Source organism: Abramis brama (genome assembly GCF_963993115.1).
Source record: "Abramis brama genome assembly, chromosome: 13".
Classification (NCBI taxonomy): Eukaryota; Metazoa; Chordata; class Actinopteri; order Cypriniformes; family Leuciscidae; genus Abramis; species Abramis brama.
The window spans coordinates 25,747,357-25,766,711 of record NC_139975.1 but is presented as its reverse complement, the minus strand read 5'-3'; the positions used below and the strand labels follow the sequence as shown (position 1 = coordinate 25,766,711).

The 19,355-nt window shown below is 37.1% G+C and overlaps 1 long non-coding RNA gene across 2 annotated transcripts in view; it reads left to right on the top strand.

Annotated features, from left to right (window-relative positions):
* The first annotated feature begins 341 nt into the window (after positions 1-341).
* Positions 342-19,355, top strand: part of LOC311095537 — a 45,887-nt gene continuing 26,873 nt past the window's right edge. Inside the window, exons 1-2 of one of the 2 annotated variants that reach the window (XR_014608854.1) lie at positions 342-392; positions 6,848-6,925. This is a non-coding gene — a long non-coding RNA (uncharacterized lncRNA). Of the gene's footprint in view, positions 393-454; positions 592-6,847; positions 6,926-19,355 lie in introns of those variants that run through there. The other variant, XR_014608855.1, reaches the window with a different exon arrangement.

The window sequence follows — 19,355 nt, the reverse complement described above, 5'->3', positions numbered from 1 at the left end:
ACTCGAATAGAGGGGGTTTCTCCTTTTCCTTGTTATGAAAGACCGGCTCTCCTCGCACCTACGCCGAGGCCCACGCCTGTGTCTGTCCTCGCTTGCTCGGTCTATCTCCTGCTGGTTAATATTTCATTAAAATCTGCCAGCCAGCCTGGGTACAGAGAGAGAGAGAGAGAGAGAGAGAGAGAGAGAGAGAGAGAGAGAGAGAGAGAGAGAGAGAGATTCACACCCCCACGTTCAGAGGCAAATACCAGGCATCTGCTGGAATTAATCACTGGCTCTGGCTGGCAGCCTGATGGAGATGCTCTATCTCTCTCTCTTTCTTTCTCTCCTTCACCCACCTTTGACAACCCCCAACCCTAACCTAAACCTGTGCCATCTCCATCATCAGCATAAAGGTGAGCCCGTCGGGGGTGGCAGAGGAGCAGACAGGATGACTGGCTGATAAATGAGTATTTGACAGTCTATTACATGATTTAGGGAGGATGGAGCAAAAGAGCAGCGTGTGTTATTCTAGCTTCAGGAGAAAAGTGAGTGGAGTTCATGGATGTTATGGTGGAACAGGTGCTCGAGATGAGGATGATGCTGATGATGGTGGTAAGAGAAGACTTTAGAAATTAAGTAATGGTCTCTCTTGATTTAGATTAGACAAAGCTAACTAAGTAAAGACTCTTGTGAATAGTTATGGTCTTGCTTGAATGGATAATGATCAAGGTGAGTGGCATCATGAGGCATGATGAGTGGCATTATTAGACATACAGAGAAAGCAAATTTATCTTTGTTGCTCTTAATCAGACTGTAAATCCTATGTTTTTTATCTTCCATTAATGTGGCGACTTGCTATATATAGCACTTGCAATAAATGCGTTTGCAAGAAGAAGATAATGTATTGATATGTTTGGCTCAATAACCTTTTAAAGGGTTTACTCAATCTGGGTTTTGCCTGATTAGGCCTTTCAATACAGCAGAGTAAATCTTTATTGCTGTGACTCCCTAAAGAATTTGGTCAAAGAGTAGTTAGCAAAACATGGCTTTAAATATGGATAGCAAACTGATAATTTTTGTATTATTTATAAACTTTTTTGAATTCATCTAAAAAGTGTAGAAAGCCAACGGGAAATCCAAATTGATCCTACCTATACTCTTACTTTCTAAATATATGTTTTTGGCCTATGGTGCATGATTCTTTATTATCCCCATCAACAACAAAAAAAAAAGAAAAGATTTGTCTACGTAATCTTCTGTCAAGATGCCATAACTTGGGGCCCAATGACACTCAGTTTAAAGACAAATGTTGGAGTATTCCGATATAAGAGAAGACAAGCTACGTTATACGTCATGCACTGGGTCAGAGGTCACCTCCTCCGCCTTAACTCCGGAAGCCAGTTGCCGGAAGCCAGTGATTATAGTTTATAAAGTTATAAATAAGGATATTTTTCTTACAAAAAAACATTTATTAAACAGGGCATTTATTAACCCCCTGGAGTCGTATGGATTACTTTTTTATGATGGATGGATGATTCAAAATCTCAGTTACCATTCACTCCCATTATAAAGCTTGGAAGAGCCAGGATATTTTTTTTTAATATAACTCTGATTATGTTTGGCTGAAAGAAGAAAGTCATATACACGTAGGATGGCTTGAGGGTGAGTAAATTATGGGATAATTTTCATTTTTGGGTGAACTATTCCTTTAATCCATCAATTCTCAATGGATAAAATCAAATCTAAAAAATGTTTCCCTCACTGAATATCATGTTTAATTTGGAATTACGCCACATTACACAAATGTAATGTGGATGTCATTTCATATTAACTTAAACCTCAAGTTTTAGTTTGAGTGTTTGGTGTACACTACTGTTCAAAAGATGGGTGTTAGGAAGATTTATTTATTTATTTATTTAAATCTGTTTTCAGCATTAATAATACGAAATGTTTACTGAGCAGAAAATCATCATATTAGAATGATTTCTGAGGGATCATGTGACACTGAAGACTGCAGTAATGAAGCTGAAAATTCAGCTTTGATCACAGGAATTAAATTTTTTAAATATAATAGTTCTTTTAAACTGTAACAGTATTTCACAATATTACTGTTATTACTGTATTTTTCGATCAAATAAATGCAGCCTTGGTGAGCATGGCTTCTTTCAAAAACATTAAAAAGCTTGGCTCCAAGCGGTGTGTTTATATAAACTAAAAAGACATGCTATATTATGAGACATATACATTTGTATGTGTTCTAGATATGCTCCGTTAAATTATTCTGCCCCACCTAACCTGAGGATAATTGTTACACACTAATCTACATCAGCCACTAACCACTGCATGTTTGTCATGACTGTGAAGTAGGCCCTAAAGCGCGACTTACAGTGTGTCCTGACATCTGATGCACACATTTGTGTCATTAATATGACAAATGCCATGAAGCCACTGCCCTCTTGGGATTTTTAGCCAGCTGAAGGTTACAGGCGACAGGAAAACAATTACCAGAGCCCACGAGGCAGCGACAGAAAGCCAGCCTCTGAGACCTGCCCCCAACTGAGTCATTGCCTGCTTTTGTGCTATGTTTGATGTGTACAACAAAAGGAGGTTCAGATATGTGTCAGAAGACCACTACCTGAGGCCTATCTGTTACATTTAAGGGAACTTCCTGAAAATAACTGCATCACATTTAGTTTGCTAGTCTTAATAGATATTTGAAAAGATTAGAACAACCTAAAAGGTTCTAAAAGTCTAAAATAAGATGGAATCAAGTCACTTTTGAGCAGTTTTTCGCCATGAATGGTTATGCCACATTTACAAAGTATAAGCTTTAGCCATTTACCGTGGAATAAATGTCTAGCTCATGTTTGTAACTGGTGTGAAACAACAGAGAAGTGAAACTGAATGACTTGCATGGTTTGGTACAGTTTTAATGGACCGATGCCTTGTTGTTTCTTATGCAATATTCTTTCCATCTGTGCTTGGGTAATACAGAGTGTAAACTGGGAGTGCAGTGTAGTGGCAAAACTGGCTGGATGGATTTTTGTTTGAGAAGTTTAACTGGGTGTGATTCCACATTCATTTGAAGACAGACACTTCCAGATTTCTGCTAGGCTCATATTTCACTGTTCTCAGTTCAACATGAGCTACCACATTTCCCTTTTATAGTCTATTTAGAGATGAATGTCGTTCTCTAATAACACAAATCTATATTCTGAAGAAAATGTGAGGTACTTTCCCATGCAAAACTCAGAGCTGATGCTAGTCTGTGTGTATTGGGTGGTAGATGAATGGCTAAAGAGTTCTGAGTGGTTGTTAGCACATTGCTATACGATTGCTACAGTGTTCCAGTTGGTTGCTATAAGGCCTTGATCAGTAGTTTCTTCAAGTCAAAAAGCACCCTAGTAAAATTTCATGTAATCTCAACTTAAATATTTTTATTAAGTCAAAACTTGGCTAGATTTAACTAGCTAAATCAGTAAATGCTAACTTGTTAAGTGGTAACACAAAGCTTTGATAGCATTAGCATAGGATAGCAATTGCTGAAAGAGTATGGCAATACAGAAATATTTAATATTAATCTGTTCTCAAATCAAGCTTATGCTCCACTCCAATAATAAGCCTAGGCTGTTAAAACACTAACCCTAAGTGTGGGCAATAATACTGTAGCGATGCTTCCCTTGCCAAATACAACTGATTATTTAAATACAAACAATGAGAATACATTTGAAGAGTTTTTTTATTTTATTTTTTAAATCCTTTAGAAGTTTACTTTTCCTCAAGATACATTGTGTGTATCAACCTGTTACTGTCTACCCAGTGGACAGAGTGTCAGATGAGGTTAGGCTGGAACGCTGGACCACAAGATCTTGTCGATTCAGGATTGCCTGCAGGTAACTCAGCGGCGTCTGCAAGCCAGAAATGGGCGGTGTTCCAGAATCATACAATAATCATAACCATTGGAACACAGCATGTCATGAACGATGACAAGCAAGAGGTAGACGTGAACCCGAAATCATCCCGACAAACAGCACAACAGCAGTGGTGAATCTGGCCAAATGAGTGAATAAATCAGAAGGCCCTGTCAGAACAGCTCCAGTCTGGATCTCAAAGGTGGTTAGTGAAATGGTTCACTATAGTTCAGAGAGATAATGTTGAGGCAAATGTTCACAGTAATGGTATACAGAAAAGCTTTGCAGGTCATCCGGTTCATTGGATATGTTACATCTCAAGTCGTGACTATCTATCACAACCTTATTCTTTTTATGGACGAGACTCCCGACGAATCTCGTTTCACACACAAAGTGCATGAAAGATGTGACTCGGGTTACATTAGATTCTTTTCCCACTGAGATTATTGCAGTGCATTGTGGGATTGCGCCTCACATTATTCACTGACTATATTTAAAATTGATGAATTGTCTGGGGTTTTTTTCACAGAGCTTGTCGCAATGTATTATGGGATTGCTTTATGTGTGAAGGACTCATATAGTGCAGAGCGGTATCCAAGAAGACAGCATAATTATACACTTCCTACTGTTTCGCTTCAGGAGCAAGTCTATAGCGCCTTAAAATACCGTCTAGGAAGGCAGCTCTAGGTGTTGGAGCAGAGCACTAATTGACTAATACTGTTAGTATTGATCGAATGGTGAATTGGAGGCCTTGGCCTGAGATGTTCAGAAATTCATCCTTGTGCAGATGGTTTGGTTTTTATGGGATGCTGGGAGGCATATATCATAATGCAGATTTGAGACAGCTGTTTGGGTTATGTCACTAATATCTCTCCTCTGCCAGCCCAAAAACTGATCAAGGTCTATTCCACAGCTGAGACACACTCTGGTTTGATATTAAACTGTACGTTCATATTTTTGCATTAACAAACACTATTTGCCATATGAAATTTACCATCCAACCGAACCCTCAGACAATTTCTATGTACACAAAGCCTATAGGTGAAGTGCTAGAAGAGACATAAACAGCTACACTAGGATATGCTGTTGTTTTGAACTCATAAAACTAGGTTCTCTGTTAATGGGAAGAACGTGACTTGTGTTTTGAGGGGCACACTGAAAAGCTTCTACCCCGCACTTGCTAGGGTACAGACTTAACAGCTCCTTCAAATAAATCTTTTGATGAAAGATGGGAACGTACACATTGCATCTCTTATGGCACACCTCTTCAGTGACCTATACATGAGCGTCATTGTGTTTTAAAAAGCAGTGGAAGCAGCCGGCGGGGTTAAATGAACTTTACATGACTTATTTCGTTTGATAACTTCATTCCTTCGTTCATCTTCCATTCTTGATCTCGAGACTGTGTGGGTCACTGGATTACCCTTGTGAAAAAGAAATACACTTTAGAGTACTTTTAAAAAGAGTTCTTATTGCAGAAATAAAACACTTGGGGAAAAAAGAATATAGGCTACTTAACTTTGAATTGCATGCCATTTGCTATTAAATTAAAATGTATTATAGTTTAGATTTATATTAAATGCTTAAAGTGCTTTTTTCTGAACCCACTTAAGTAGGAATTTAGTACATCTTTATAAATAATTACTTCTTTTGTCGTCAGTAAACTACAATATACACTGTAAAATAGTTGCTGCCTTAAATTTTTAAGTACAATCAACTTGGATGTTTAAGTCACTTCAACTTAAATTACAACTTAGAAGTACATGTTGTTTTAATTTAATATTACTCATTTAAATATTACTTACTTTTTGTCTGGGTCAGTTCTTGTTTCATTTTCATGGACTCATGAATTAATTTTTTCCTGTTTCCTTTGTTCCATTTTCCCACTAATCATTGGTTACCATGGTGTTCCATTAGTTACTCACACCTGTTTCCTTTTAGTTCATTACCTTGTGTATATATTGGCGAATAAGTTCTTTCAGCTCATTGTCTGGTGTTGTTAGCACACTGTTGCGAGTGATTTTGCTTTTGTGGATTATCTTCTTGTTTGATTATGGTCTTGTTTTTGTATATTAAAGCGCTGCAATTAGATCCGCCTAAATAGCGATGGGGACATGAAGCTCACTGTTTCTTCTCAGATTTACCAGTAGCGTGTATCACGTCTGGCACACCATCAAATCAGTCATACTTTGTTAAGCCTCCAACAAATCAATCAACTATTTCCTTGAGCAAAATATGTCAGCAATGCCGAATGAATAGCACAACTACAGTGAATGAAGAAAACAACTGAGGGCATTTCTTCCTTCATCTGAGTCACATGACCTGAGTTACCCTTTAATTCATTGTTAAATGCAATGCATACAGACGCTTCTTTCTGTGGCCACAGGAAATTAACACAAGCTTTCTCCACACACAGTAGGTACCTCACACTCTTCATCCCATGTCTGCTGTGTGTGTGTGTGTGTGTTTGCTTTGCACTCCATCGTTTGAGGAATACGAGTGAGGGAGAGACGCAGGATAGACAAACACACACCCACATATGTGCATTTACACATACCTGTGTACCTAAACTTGTAGAAAAGCAATAGAATTGTCATCTATTGAAAAAACTGAAGATCTGTCTAATTCCGTTTGATGATATCAAGGCCTGTAGCTTTAAATACGTGATAAAGCTTGATTTGACATGTCCATTGTTTACTGATGAAACCCAACAGTGCACACAATAATATTTTATAATACACATACTGTGTTTAGAAATATACTCAAAAGGAAAAAACGGCTTTTGTTTAACAGCGTACAGTGCCAAACGATGTTAACAACTTTATTTGGGTGCACTACTAGACATTTGCTCGATCAAACATGTTTTTTTTTCAAAGGTAGGTTTTCAAATATATTGCTGTGAGATGCAAAGTATGTTGAAAGACAGAAGCAAACACACTTTCTGCATTCTTTCACAGAATGTGTTGGTGAAGCCACATCACTGCACCGTATCTCAGCACAGTTGCCATGGCAAAGAAGTCCTACTGGTCTCCAAGGTACCCAAGCCTATTGTCTTTGCTTTCTTTATTTAGATGAAAACATGATTTATTGTAGAGGATACTAGTCTACTTTGCCATAAAATGGGCAGATACGGTTGTGTGTTATATGTACTAAAGTGCAAAAATATGACTTTACATTAAAGTGCTTTTTCGACATCTTTATATGCATCTTTATATGTAATTTCACAATTATTGATATTGTCTTTGAAAGGTTAAAGTGTACTACCACATGTACTGACAAGCATTTAAGGTAGCGGTTTTTACACATGCCTGTAGTTTTAAAATAAGCCTAAAGGACTTGATTAGCTGGATAAGGTGTGTTTGATCAAACTATGCAGGTCTGTGGCCCTCCAGAAACTGAGTTTGACACCCCTGATTTAAGGTCAACTAAAATATAAAGTCATTTTTATTGAAACATGTTATATATATTTAAATAATTACACATTTATAATGATTAAGTTGCAATTTAGTACACTTAAAGGGATAGTTCACCCAAAAATTTTAATTCTGGAATTAATTACTCACCCTCATGTTGTTCCAAACCCGTAAGACATTCGTTCGTCTTTGATACTCAGATGAAGATCTTTTTGATGAAATCTGAAAGATTTCTGTCCCTCCATTGACAGCTACGCAACTACCACTTTGACGCTTCAAAAGTTCATAAAGAGATCGTAAAACTAATTAATATGAATTGATCGGTTTAGTCCAAATTTTCTAAAGAGACACGATCGCTTTATATGATGAACAGATTTAATTTATTCACATATAAACATTCATCAACTCACACATCAGTTGTGGTAAACGGAAGCTCAAGCATGTTCGCTTGACGAATGAGAACCAATGAGGTTCATTCCCGTGTTACGCAACACGTTTGAGCTTCAGCAAGAACCAATGAGGTTCATTCTCATGTTACGCATCACGTTTGAGCTTCAGCAATAACCAATGAGGTTCATTCTCGTGTTACGCATCACGTTTGAGCTTCAGCAAGAACCAATGAGGTTCATTCTCGTGTTACGCATCACGTTTGAGCTTCAGCAAGAGCCAATGAGGTTCATTCTCGTGTTGCGCAGCACGTTTGAGCTTCAGCAAGAGTTTTGTTCTTGTGCATCAAGCAGGTTCGGTTGAGCTTGTTTATTTTTGCTGATCAATGTTTATATGTGATTAAATACACATATAATCATATAAAGCGATCGTGTCTCTTCGGAAAATTTGGACTAAACCGATCAATTCATATGGATTACTATTAAAATCTCTTTATAAACTTTTTGAAGCGTCAAAGTGGTAGTTGCATAGACTGTCAATGGATGGACAGAAATCTTTCAGATTTCATAAAAAATATCTTCATTTGTGTTTAATTAAAACTAAATCCATTAAATGATCACATGACAGGAACCCCTAAAAGGTTAAATATATGAAGTTATACATAGAACCCTTTCTTCTAAGAGTGTATAGCATTAAATAAAACCATTGAATAACACTGCAGTTAAAATTATAATCAATACGTGTATAACTATATATATATATATATATATATATATTTCCAGCAGTAATGGTCAACACGTCAAGTGGCAAACGTGACTACTAGTAGGTGACAGTTTCCATTGTGCACACTGCATGAGTGAATGCTAACCCTCCAGTGCTGTGGCCATTTTACTATGCAAAAACCCTCCCATGAGGTTTGCACCTGTGGTCTTAGCGGGGTGGAAAGTACAGTATACAGGCTGTTGTTTGTTCCACACCTGTTTTACATAAACCGATCATATATCCTGAATTCAGTTCACTTGATTACAATAACTATTCTACAATTAACTAACTTTAAGAACACACGGTTCACTGAGTTGTTGCTTATTGTATTAACTGCAATACATGTTACCAAAGGCAGCTCTTGTAGATGTAATCAAACTAAAAGCCTTTAAACCCTAAATATGTGACACAGTATTTGTCTCCATATGAAAAACGGTACGCATTTAAGCCTGTTGTTAGAAAAAGGCAGAAAGACTGCAATAAAGCAACACGGTTATGAGGCTAACCTCTAACCGCACTCGTATCCATTTTCCAGCACAGCTGTCATTTGTCGTCTAGCCCACAATTACCAGGCCTCACAAACAAGGATGTGATGTCACTTCCTGTGCTCCGTGATATCACAAACCCAGAAGTGGAGAGTCTAATGCTGACGCGTGGAAAGCGGAAATAGCTCTGCCTTACACACATCAAGTACAAGTCAGATCCTAAAAAACAGCCATGTGACCTTGCTTACAAGCAGACAAACCAAACGATAAAGGCACTTATCTGATGAAAATGGGTTTTGATCTCTCGCCAACACTGCTGGTTAATGCTTTTCATCGGGAAACAGAAATAGGTCTGCGCTTGTCTGACTCAATTTACATGTTTAAAAAAGTTACACCTCTAATAAAATCATGCTTTTATTCATAATCTAAACCAGACATGTTGCAATGGAGCGCTCTGTTTATTCTGTCTCGGTTTCCTGAACAAGATTTCTGCTTGAATCTATGAATACTTACTGAAACATTATAAAACTTGTGTTTGAAAGCACCAATGAAAAGTCTTTAGGCCAAATAATGTCGCAAATGCTATACCATTAGCTCTGTGACGAAAGGCCAAGTTGACTAACAGCTTTATGTATGGAAAATTTGACGTGACAGAGGTGTAATAGTCGCCTGACTGGTTGTGATTGGATTGCAGTGAAGTACAGGACAAGTGCCTACATGCACTCCGGTCCTCAGCAGGGCTGTCTCATTATTACAGAGAAATGCTAATCTCAAACCTAGCAGGTGACTGTATATATCCTGCTGTTTTAGCACATTACAATGGCTGGACATGAATGTTAAAAAGTTCAGTATTTACAAAAACACATTTGCTTTTGAGCACGATTCATATCAGTATGCTCTTGACTAGTTGTTTCGCACCCTAAAGCTCTTTACTGGCAATAAAACCGCACAGCGTATAGGGCAATATCAGTCAATCTCTGTGGTGTGAATATAAATGTCCCCACCAGACCTAGCTATAGCCCCCTCTGAATTATATGGCAAATCCTTGTATAATTCTTGCAGAATAAACGCCCACCAATAATATCCCGCCGGCTCACGCTCTTTATTGGCATCATATTTCCCCCTCTGATTACGCAATAATTTGAGATAGAAGATTTATGATGGCTGGGAATTGGAGCTCAGTTGATATGGAAACTACAAAGTTTTATCTAAAACCCTGTGTTTTAGTATTCCCTGAAAGCATGCTTGCTGAGTGTTGTTGATTAAAAAAAACTTGGATGTGCTGTTGTTACATTTGCTTGAGGAATTTTCTGGTCAGAAACATTAAACAATGTTTTAGAATTTGGAACCAACAAAAAATGTACATGGTAGAACTGTAGTAAAACTGTTATTAACATATTCATGTACCATGGTATTAACTTTAAAATGATCCTATTAGAAAAAAAGTAAACAATTTTTTTTAGGAAAAATAATGATTTAATATCTTAAAAATGTAATTGTTTCTCCTAAACAGTAAATTAAAACTTTTGTTTGGTCCTTCTCAGATTTGTAATATTAAATGTGTCTCCTCTAGACAATCAGAACAGATCCAATCCGATCTCACGACCAGTTCGTACGAACTGTACGAGGTGGCTAATTTTTGCTAAATCGTACATATTTTACGAGTTTCCCAATTCGTATGAATCCGTACGCATGACCTACCCCTGACCCCGCACCTAAACCTAACTGTCACTGGGCTTTAGACAAATCGTACGAATTCATACAAGTGAGGTCGTACGAATTCATACGAATCAGCCACATATTACTCACTTGCACGAATTTGTATGAATTGGTCATGAGATAGCGTTGAACAGATCTAAACAATATCTCACCAAGACACCAAAGAATTAAATGTTCATTAATCTCAATTCAAATGTTTCTCGTCAAATTCTCTAAAATATAAATGAATTCATGAACTGAGAAAAATTTGTAGCTTAAATCCTATGGAAGTTGCTTTAGGTATAAGCATCTGCCAAATATGAATATCATTGGTGCTTGTTAGTGACTGTGGCATGTCAAGTTTGAATATGCAAATGAGAGCTGTGGCAGAGTGTAAGATTTTCAGTGAATAACAACTTATGTTTTGGTGGGCTCTTCACTCAGATACATAATATTGCTTCAGAAGTGCTGGAAAGTAATGCAGGAATGGTATGGAGGCCATGCTTACTACCCCAGACAGCAGCAATGTTTTGGCCCAGATCCTGCCCACATCTGGTACGCGTTGACTCCACATGTACCAGATGTGGCCCGGATCTGGGCCGACACTATGTTGCTGTCTGGGACACATATTAATGTAGTCTTAATGTTTCTCAACAGTTGCAACTATTTTTCCTCTGCGCAGAATTAGGACGAACATCTGAGACTGAAATCTGAAACATAACTGAGAACTTCTGAGCAGAGCAGCCTGTAAGCAATACAATTAGCCTCTGGGAAGGTTTTATCATAACACAGTGCTAGTTAGGCAGTTGCTTATGTAGCTGAGTGTCTCTGAAAAGCAAAGCCAGCACTTCATGAAAGGTCAGATGTTAATACAAAGCTGTGAACTCTGTGTGTTAAGAAATAAGAAATGCCAGAGGACTTGGGAGGCCAACTGGTCATTTACATAGTGAGGAATCGGATGCACAGGAAAGAATGAGAGCGCGAGTCAGAGTCGGAGGGAGGTGGGGGAGACTGGAGTGAATCCAGGGGAAATCCAGCTCCACATGGCAGAGCTCAGCCCGGGATACAGTCAAGCAAGCACATGGGGAATTTTATACAGTACACTGTTCATCAGCATAAAACAGCCGCCTCATAGACCAATAACAAATTAAAGTCCTCTATAAATATGAAACTACCATAACTATCTGAGCCCATATTAAATCTAAAATGGCTCTAGGAGTAATTTCGCTGTATGCCGTTTTGCTGGCTGAATTTGGTAACAGTGTTTAATAAAATTTGTGTGTTATAGCAGTGAGGCAATAGCCTCAATATTGCAATGGCTGTTTAGAGACTACTTTAACCAAGGTTATTTTTCATTGATGTGTAATACGGTGACATGATGGATACTCTGTCACAACGTGTTTATGAGGAGACTCTCAAGTGTAAAAGCAGAGTAAACAATCTAAGCTGAATTTGAGGTACCTTATCCCTTTAAGTGAGCTTGAGCTATTCCAAATGTCTTTATAATAGTAACATAGTATGCCATAAAATAAAAAGACACTTTTAGAAGATCCTTTAAAGAAAGAGGTGCACAGAAATTTTGTCATTATTCGTTCGAAATCTTGCCAGACGCTGCATATTTAAAGTTAGTCAAAAGACAGGTTTGTTATAGCTAATCTTCCTGTAGCTCAAATACTATGGTTTTGATTTCCAGGGAATGCATGAAATGAGAAAAAATATGTAGCTTGAATGCTATGGAAGTTGCTTTGGATGAAAGTATCTGCCAAATGTGAATATGTCAATGCTTAACTCTTAACTCTTAACTCAATGCTTAATGCTTAACTCCCGCCATTGACGGAATTTTCCGTCTTTCCGCGTTTTCACTGTTATACGGTAGGGGGCGCTATTACACATCTTCTGAAAGAGTGCTGAATCTCCTGATCAAAACACAGGTGAAGAAGAAGCAGAAACAAGCAATAGCATAATAAGACGATTATGTAAAATAACGCAATCATGAACATTAAAAAGCATATAAATCAAAACTACGTAGCGTTAATCAACTGTCGACCTTGGATGAGGTATAGGATCTGATTCAGATGTAGTCTTCGACAAAAACAAGTTTTTCTCAGCTTTTTGCTCAAAATGTTCCTTTTTTTATGAAACATGCCCACCTTAAAGTGTTGATAAAAACCGAATGCATGAAGCTAGAATACAACCGATTCTATATATTTAAAAGCAGAGAGTCTGTTGTTTGGACTGTGACTGTGGCATGTCAGATTTGAATATATACATCTAAGTGTTGTGGCAGAGTGTAAGATTTTCAGTGATAAACAGTTTATGTTTCGGCGGACTCAAATCCATCATATTGAATCAGAAGTGTTGGAATATAATAAAGGAATCATATGGACTTCATTTAAGCTACTTTTTTTAGTCCTTTTTAGAACTTTACAGCCCATGTTTACAACACATATCTATTTTCTCCACGAAATACCTTTTTTTTTTTTTTTTTTGACAGATAAAAAAGAAAATCATACGGGTTTGGACTTTATGAGGGTGCATAAATGATGACTGAATTATCATTTTTGTGTGAACTATTCCTTTGTAAAATAACAAAGGCTCTGAACATTGTGAGACCAGAGTCACCTCAGTCAGGTTCATTACTTCTATCCGCTCACTGCTGCTTGAAGACACAAATAGAGGAGTGTACATCTGGCTATTTATAGCGTGACTTTTGCTTTCTTTACTCACAGACAATGAGATCTAATCTGCTTTCTTAAAGGCTCCGCTGACCCAGTGGCCTTTATCCATGTATAGACAGCAGTTCAAAGGGAAGGAGGGATCTTGTCCTTTTTGCCAATTAAAGTTAAATATGTGGAGATATACCCATTTAGATACCAAAACAAACTTTGTGAGTGCATGTGGCTCAACTGCTGCCTCTTGTGACAAATATTCAGTATGGAAAGTCTCGTCTCATTTAAGATGTCTATAATTAACTTGATAATAAAGCTAATTAATAGTCTAATGTTTCGTCTGTGACAACACAGAACTCATACAATTCTAATTTACATTTTCAGATTGATTTAAACACACAATGTACATAATTTCATGTATGAGGAGACTGGGGATAGTTGTCAAGCCGTTTACCCCAGTTATACCTCAAGTCATTAGTCAGATACTTTAAAGTTTATATTGAGCGTTTCCGCTGTTACTCCCCAGGAGAAAAGATTCAGTTCATTTAACACGTTGCAGTATATTGACCCTGATTTGAGAAATATATAACTTTTCAAAGCACATAACTTTATATTTAAAGGCTTTTAAGCACAATTCAAACAGTTAAACAGATTCAACATATAACATTTAAGTCAACATCTGAAAACGCCAGAGAAAACACACATCTGTATTTGAACTTTTGACTCAAATCCATGATTGCTTGAGTCAACTTCCCCTATACACACAATGTAGATTTGCAACAAATTTAGCATGATTCAATCCTCGTGATTCAATCCATTTCTATTAATGATTCTATGATTTTAACATGATTGATTAAACATCAGTTGAAAATACTGCATGTGTTGAAGTGCACCTACGGTATGCAGATAGTTACAAACTCTTCAGTTCTCGGAGTGATCAGAGAAACTAACTAACGTGCCAAATCCAACCTCAACAAACAAATCTAAGACATGTTTTACACTTCCAGTGGTTAAAAACACCCAAACACCATTGTTTGAACTATTTATTTTAGTGTTTTGAAGCCCCTATATTTAGACACTGTGGCTTCAGAACAGCATGGAAAAGGTGACTGAATTTGTTTTTGCTGCAACATTTCCTGTGTGTCGCGAGGAGAGGAAAACCACACGCGCGGTGACGCTGCAGCTGAGAAGACAGAAAGGGCAAGTCAGAGGCGTGGAAAACTAGATAGCAGGAAGTAGAAAAAAAGACAGACAAACTGAACTCAGCGCTTGTTTTATTAATCCGCTTTATAAAGGACACTCCCTTATAAAATGAGAAGCCAGAATCAAACAGGACAAGGCAGATAATGATTCAATGGATTCAGAGTTACGAAACAGCTCAAGACCAGTTTTATTAAATTTCTACACAAAGAAACATATTTTGACATTGTACTTGTATTTCAAAATACCTGCAAGTAATTACGTCAGTCATTTTTATTACATCAATAATTACACTGTTGACCCGTCCCTTAAACCTTATCTTATCCTTTAACCTACTCATGATACAACCAAATCTGATTGTTTGACTCATTAAACATTAAAATGATAGTTTGACTATCTACCTAACCTTACCTGTATCCCACCTCAATTGAAGTACATGTGTTTTACAATACAACTTCAACATAATAAGTGCATTGTACCTAACAAATAATAGTTCAGGACACTTAATATAAAGTGTGACCAGAAAGGACATTTTTCACTAAAGCTGGTTAGATTTATTCTTATAAAAAGAGAAACCTTCAGAACTCAAAGTGAAAAAACCAAAGTGCAAAAATGAAGAACAAAATCATAATGGGCCTAGACATTTATGTAACACCTGTCATTTCACTAAAAACTAGCGCATGATACAATAACGTGCTTTGTTCAGTAAATGCGAGTCTAAAACTGTATTTCAATCGATCAATACATAGTTTTGGTCTGGAAAATATTTACAGCTGGTAAATTAACTTTTAAAACCATGCTTTTAGTGGTTATAGAAACTGAATATTTAGTCATGCTGATTTATCAGAGAGAGTAAACCATGATAAAATCCTTGAGACTTTCTTTGTCTCTTCAGATATTAGGGAGCAAATCAGCTGACTTGGTGTCTCTATGCAGAGAAAGCAAAGCTAAAAGAAAGGTGTGTGTGTGTGTTTCGGGTAAACCCTACATTATGGGGACAAAATGTCCCCACAAAGATGGCAATATCCATCATTGGGGACATTTATTGTCTATTTTTTAGCTTATAAATCATACCAAGTGATGTTTTTTGAAAATGTAAAAATGCAGAAGGTTTTCTGTGATGGGTGTGTTTAAGTTTAGGGGAAAGAATATACAGTTTGTGCAATATAAAAATCATTGTCTATGGAAAGTCCCTATAAATCATGAAAACACAACTTTGCGTGTGTCGGTGTGTGTGTGTGTGTGTGTGTGTATCGACATGGTCTATAAGGATATGGTCTAATCAATCAGGAAGCAACAGAGGAGCACATCCTCATAGCCCAGGCAAAGGAAAGACACTTTCCAACAGCTCGTGTTTCTGCAACAGAAATGTTCCACATCTCATTAACCGCTGACCTCTTTCTTCAGGATATCCTCGTGATGAAGCAGGCCTCCTCTAAATACACAGAAGCTCATAGAAGACTAGCATGTTGATCAGCATGGTCACTGTTCTCATTGTCTCATGACAGTGCCTATAAAAGCAATTTGAAGACATAAGAAACACTAAAAAGTGTGAATTTCATTACATGAGATAACAAGATGCCTTCAGTCGTCTTTATAACGGTCTGAATACGGTTGCTATGGGGACCAAACCAAAGCTGCTTCCATATCAAGAAAAAGAGGCATTGAAAGAGTCCCAAACCTCTTATTTATTTCCTCACTCCGGGGTCATTGTAGGTTACCTGCTTTTTCATTGCGGCTGCTGTTGTTTTGGTGTTCATCTGCTTCTTTTCTTCTAAGCGTGTGCCCTGCGGACTCTGTCCACCCTAGTAAGGACAAGTCGTTCATCCTCGCATCAGGCCTCCGTATGGCTGGAGGTCCTAAGGTCACCTCAGCTCAGGTGAAGTGTTCCCGCTGCTCTGGGCAAGAGCTGGTCAATATGGCTGCTGTATTTCTGATGACACCTGACCACGCTACTGATAGCGAAGCAGGAGACAGTGATGCCCAGGGGAACGAGAGCAGCTGGATGGACCGCGTCAGGGCCGTGTTTATCGTCTAGTTCCAGCGACAGCCTCGCATAAACACACACACACACACACGACCATGGCTGCTAGCGCAGGTCACTAGTACTCAATGCTGCCTGGAAAACTAAGAGAAGAGACATCAAGCTCAAGTCTTGAAAAAAGACTTCTCTAAAGAAACTATGAGTGTTTTCTTGTGCAATAAATGTATTTTAAATTGTAATCATATTTCATAATATTACTGTTTGTACTGTATCGATCAAATAAATACAACCTTTCTTTTGAAATAAATCTTACCAACCAAATATTTTTGGATGGAAGTGTATCTTTATTCTCAAGTCGTACCTAAAAAAAAAAATTCTGGCTTTATTATTGCCCACTGGAAGAAATTTTAAGTCTGATCAATTAGAAAAGTAAAAAAAAAAAAAAAAAAACACTGTAAAAAAATTTAAATGTGTAAAAGAATATCTAAGTAAATACCTGTTAAATGGTCACTGTAAGTTACTTCACCATATATGGTGAAATTTTTTTAATTATTTGAATGATAATTTTACTGTTAAATACTGTAAAAAAAAATACTGTTTACTGTTTTTTTGGAAGTAAAAACATTTTCCAAATCATTTCATATAATTGACCTGATTATCAGGTAGTATCACTATAATTGATCTTAATTTATCTATATAATATTCAGCAAGAAAATTCACACACATTTACAGCAAATTATGTTTTAAATTATACTAAATTAAGTATAAAACCACCATATAATTTAAGGTAAAACAAATCATCAAACCAGTAAAATTTACAAACAGTAAAATGGCATTCCCAGAAGTGTTGGCCATGATTTATGGACACTTATGGTCCACTTGTCATTAACATGTATCAGCTATTATACAGTTGGTTATCAGTTCATTTTAGATTTTACACACATATTTTGGTACTTTATGTAGGTCAGAATATTAACATTAGGCTATATGGGCTAATTAATTCAAAAGAAATATACAGATGTAAGTTGTAAAAATCAATGCTATTATTTTGATTATTTTCTATTTATCAAAGAATTTGACTGTATTTTTGATCAAATCAATGCAGCTTGGTGACCAAATACAAACACAAAACCTGTAGGCGCACCTGTTGCACATCTATTTATAGCTTCTGACGAGCGCGCGTTCCAATGATGTCATTGTCATAGGTTATCTAAGGTCAAGTTCACCGGCATGTTTGCACACATGCTTCACAACCGTTCACACACAAAGCTTTTTCCCATAGAGTTGAGCAGCGTAGCATAGAGAGGAGCTTTTGAAAGGGAACTTCACATTGTAAGTGTAAATTTGATCACAAAATACAAACAATAATGCCATTTTGGCACGACATATCAGATTGCTGTAGCTCCTCAGTTCAAGCGGCACGTAAAATGATCTTTTCCCTTTTTACTAGTTACAGCATGAAATAAACATGAATGAACATCAGAAGGTATACTGAAAGATACAATGTATCATGTCTCCTGAAATTGCTCAGTGTTGCAATTACACTTATACCTGTATCCGTCAAAAAGACGTCAATAAAACAGCTTGTAGACAACGTCATGTAACGTTACCTCAGAGAAGCCATTCAATGTCCATAAACAAGAAAAAGAAAAAAAGAACTATAGAAATGAGCATGTTGCTAAATATTTACCTCTCAGATATTGCTAATGAAGAAGAAGAAAAAAGACTGGGTGTGTACAAGACATTTGACAAAATGTATACATTGAGGAGGAGGCCAAACTACTCTTTGTGACTGTATATAGCTCTCAAGTTCAGTTCCCACTTTAAGTGAACCCTAGTTCCCAGGAAATCCACAAGATGAATGAAAACGTTGATGCTGAAAAAGAGCAGATGTAAACCCATTAAAACATGCTTATTCTTATGTGGCACTTAAAAAAAATGATTTTGGGTGCCTATTTTTCTCTAACAGGAGTCAATGGCTCCTTTTTTGTTGTTGTCTGGAGCCCTTCTAGGTGTCATTCATGCCTGTAGCATAAACATGCAGGATGAGTTATTCATCAAAGTTTGATAAAGCTAGTGATGTTTTGACTTGCTGTATTTGGGCCCCACATGACTCAGATGCATTATTTTTATTTTTTATCTCTACCCTGCTCTCATTTAAAGAAATAAATAATCTTTCAAGTTCTTTAAAAGAAGCTCAAAAGTGATGCAGAATGAACAGTTTTCCAACCAAGACCTTATTTCGTATGCAGACACTTCAAATGACCTCTTTTATTTCATCTCCACCTGTGATTTTTTTTTAATGCATGCCATTACTTGCTGCTAACTCACGTTAGATGAAGCTCCAAAGCGGATTTTTTGATGTCTATAAAAGGGTGAGAGATTAATGCAGATAAACATCATCTGACTCACTTTAAAACTCAGACAAAACAAAAAGCGAGAGAAGACTGCAAGAAAGTAATATTAAAACGCAACGCAAGGAAACATGCAGAAAACGGACGTAGATTGTAGTATGACCCCAGGTGTAATAACATCAAATATGATCAACGCAGCAAAACATGTGGGGCGTAAGTTGTTTTTATAGAGACTTGTCTGGAAAAGCTGACTGACAGGGTGAGAGAGCGCTGATCTTCTCAAGGTTTAACACTTCATTGTCTGACAGGAAGATTAAGAGATCCAAATACCCGACTTGAAATCAAATATGTCAGATGAAGATGTTTTGATGTGTGACACTATAACACAGTTGCTTTGTAGGTGTTGACCTTTGGGCAGGGACCATATGAGGAGGAGGAATCAATATAAAATGTAATATTTAATTTTAAATAAATAAATGTCAAGTGCATATAGCAAAAAGTGAGTCATGCAGA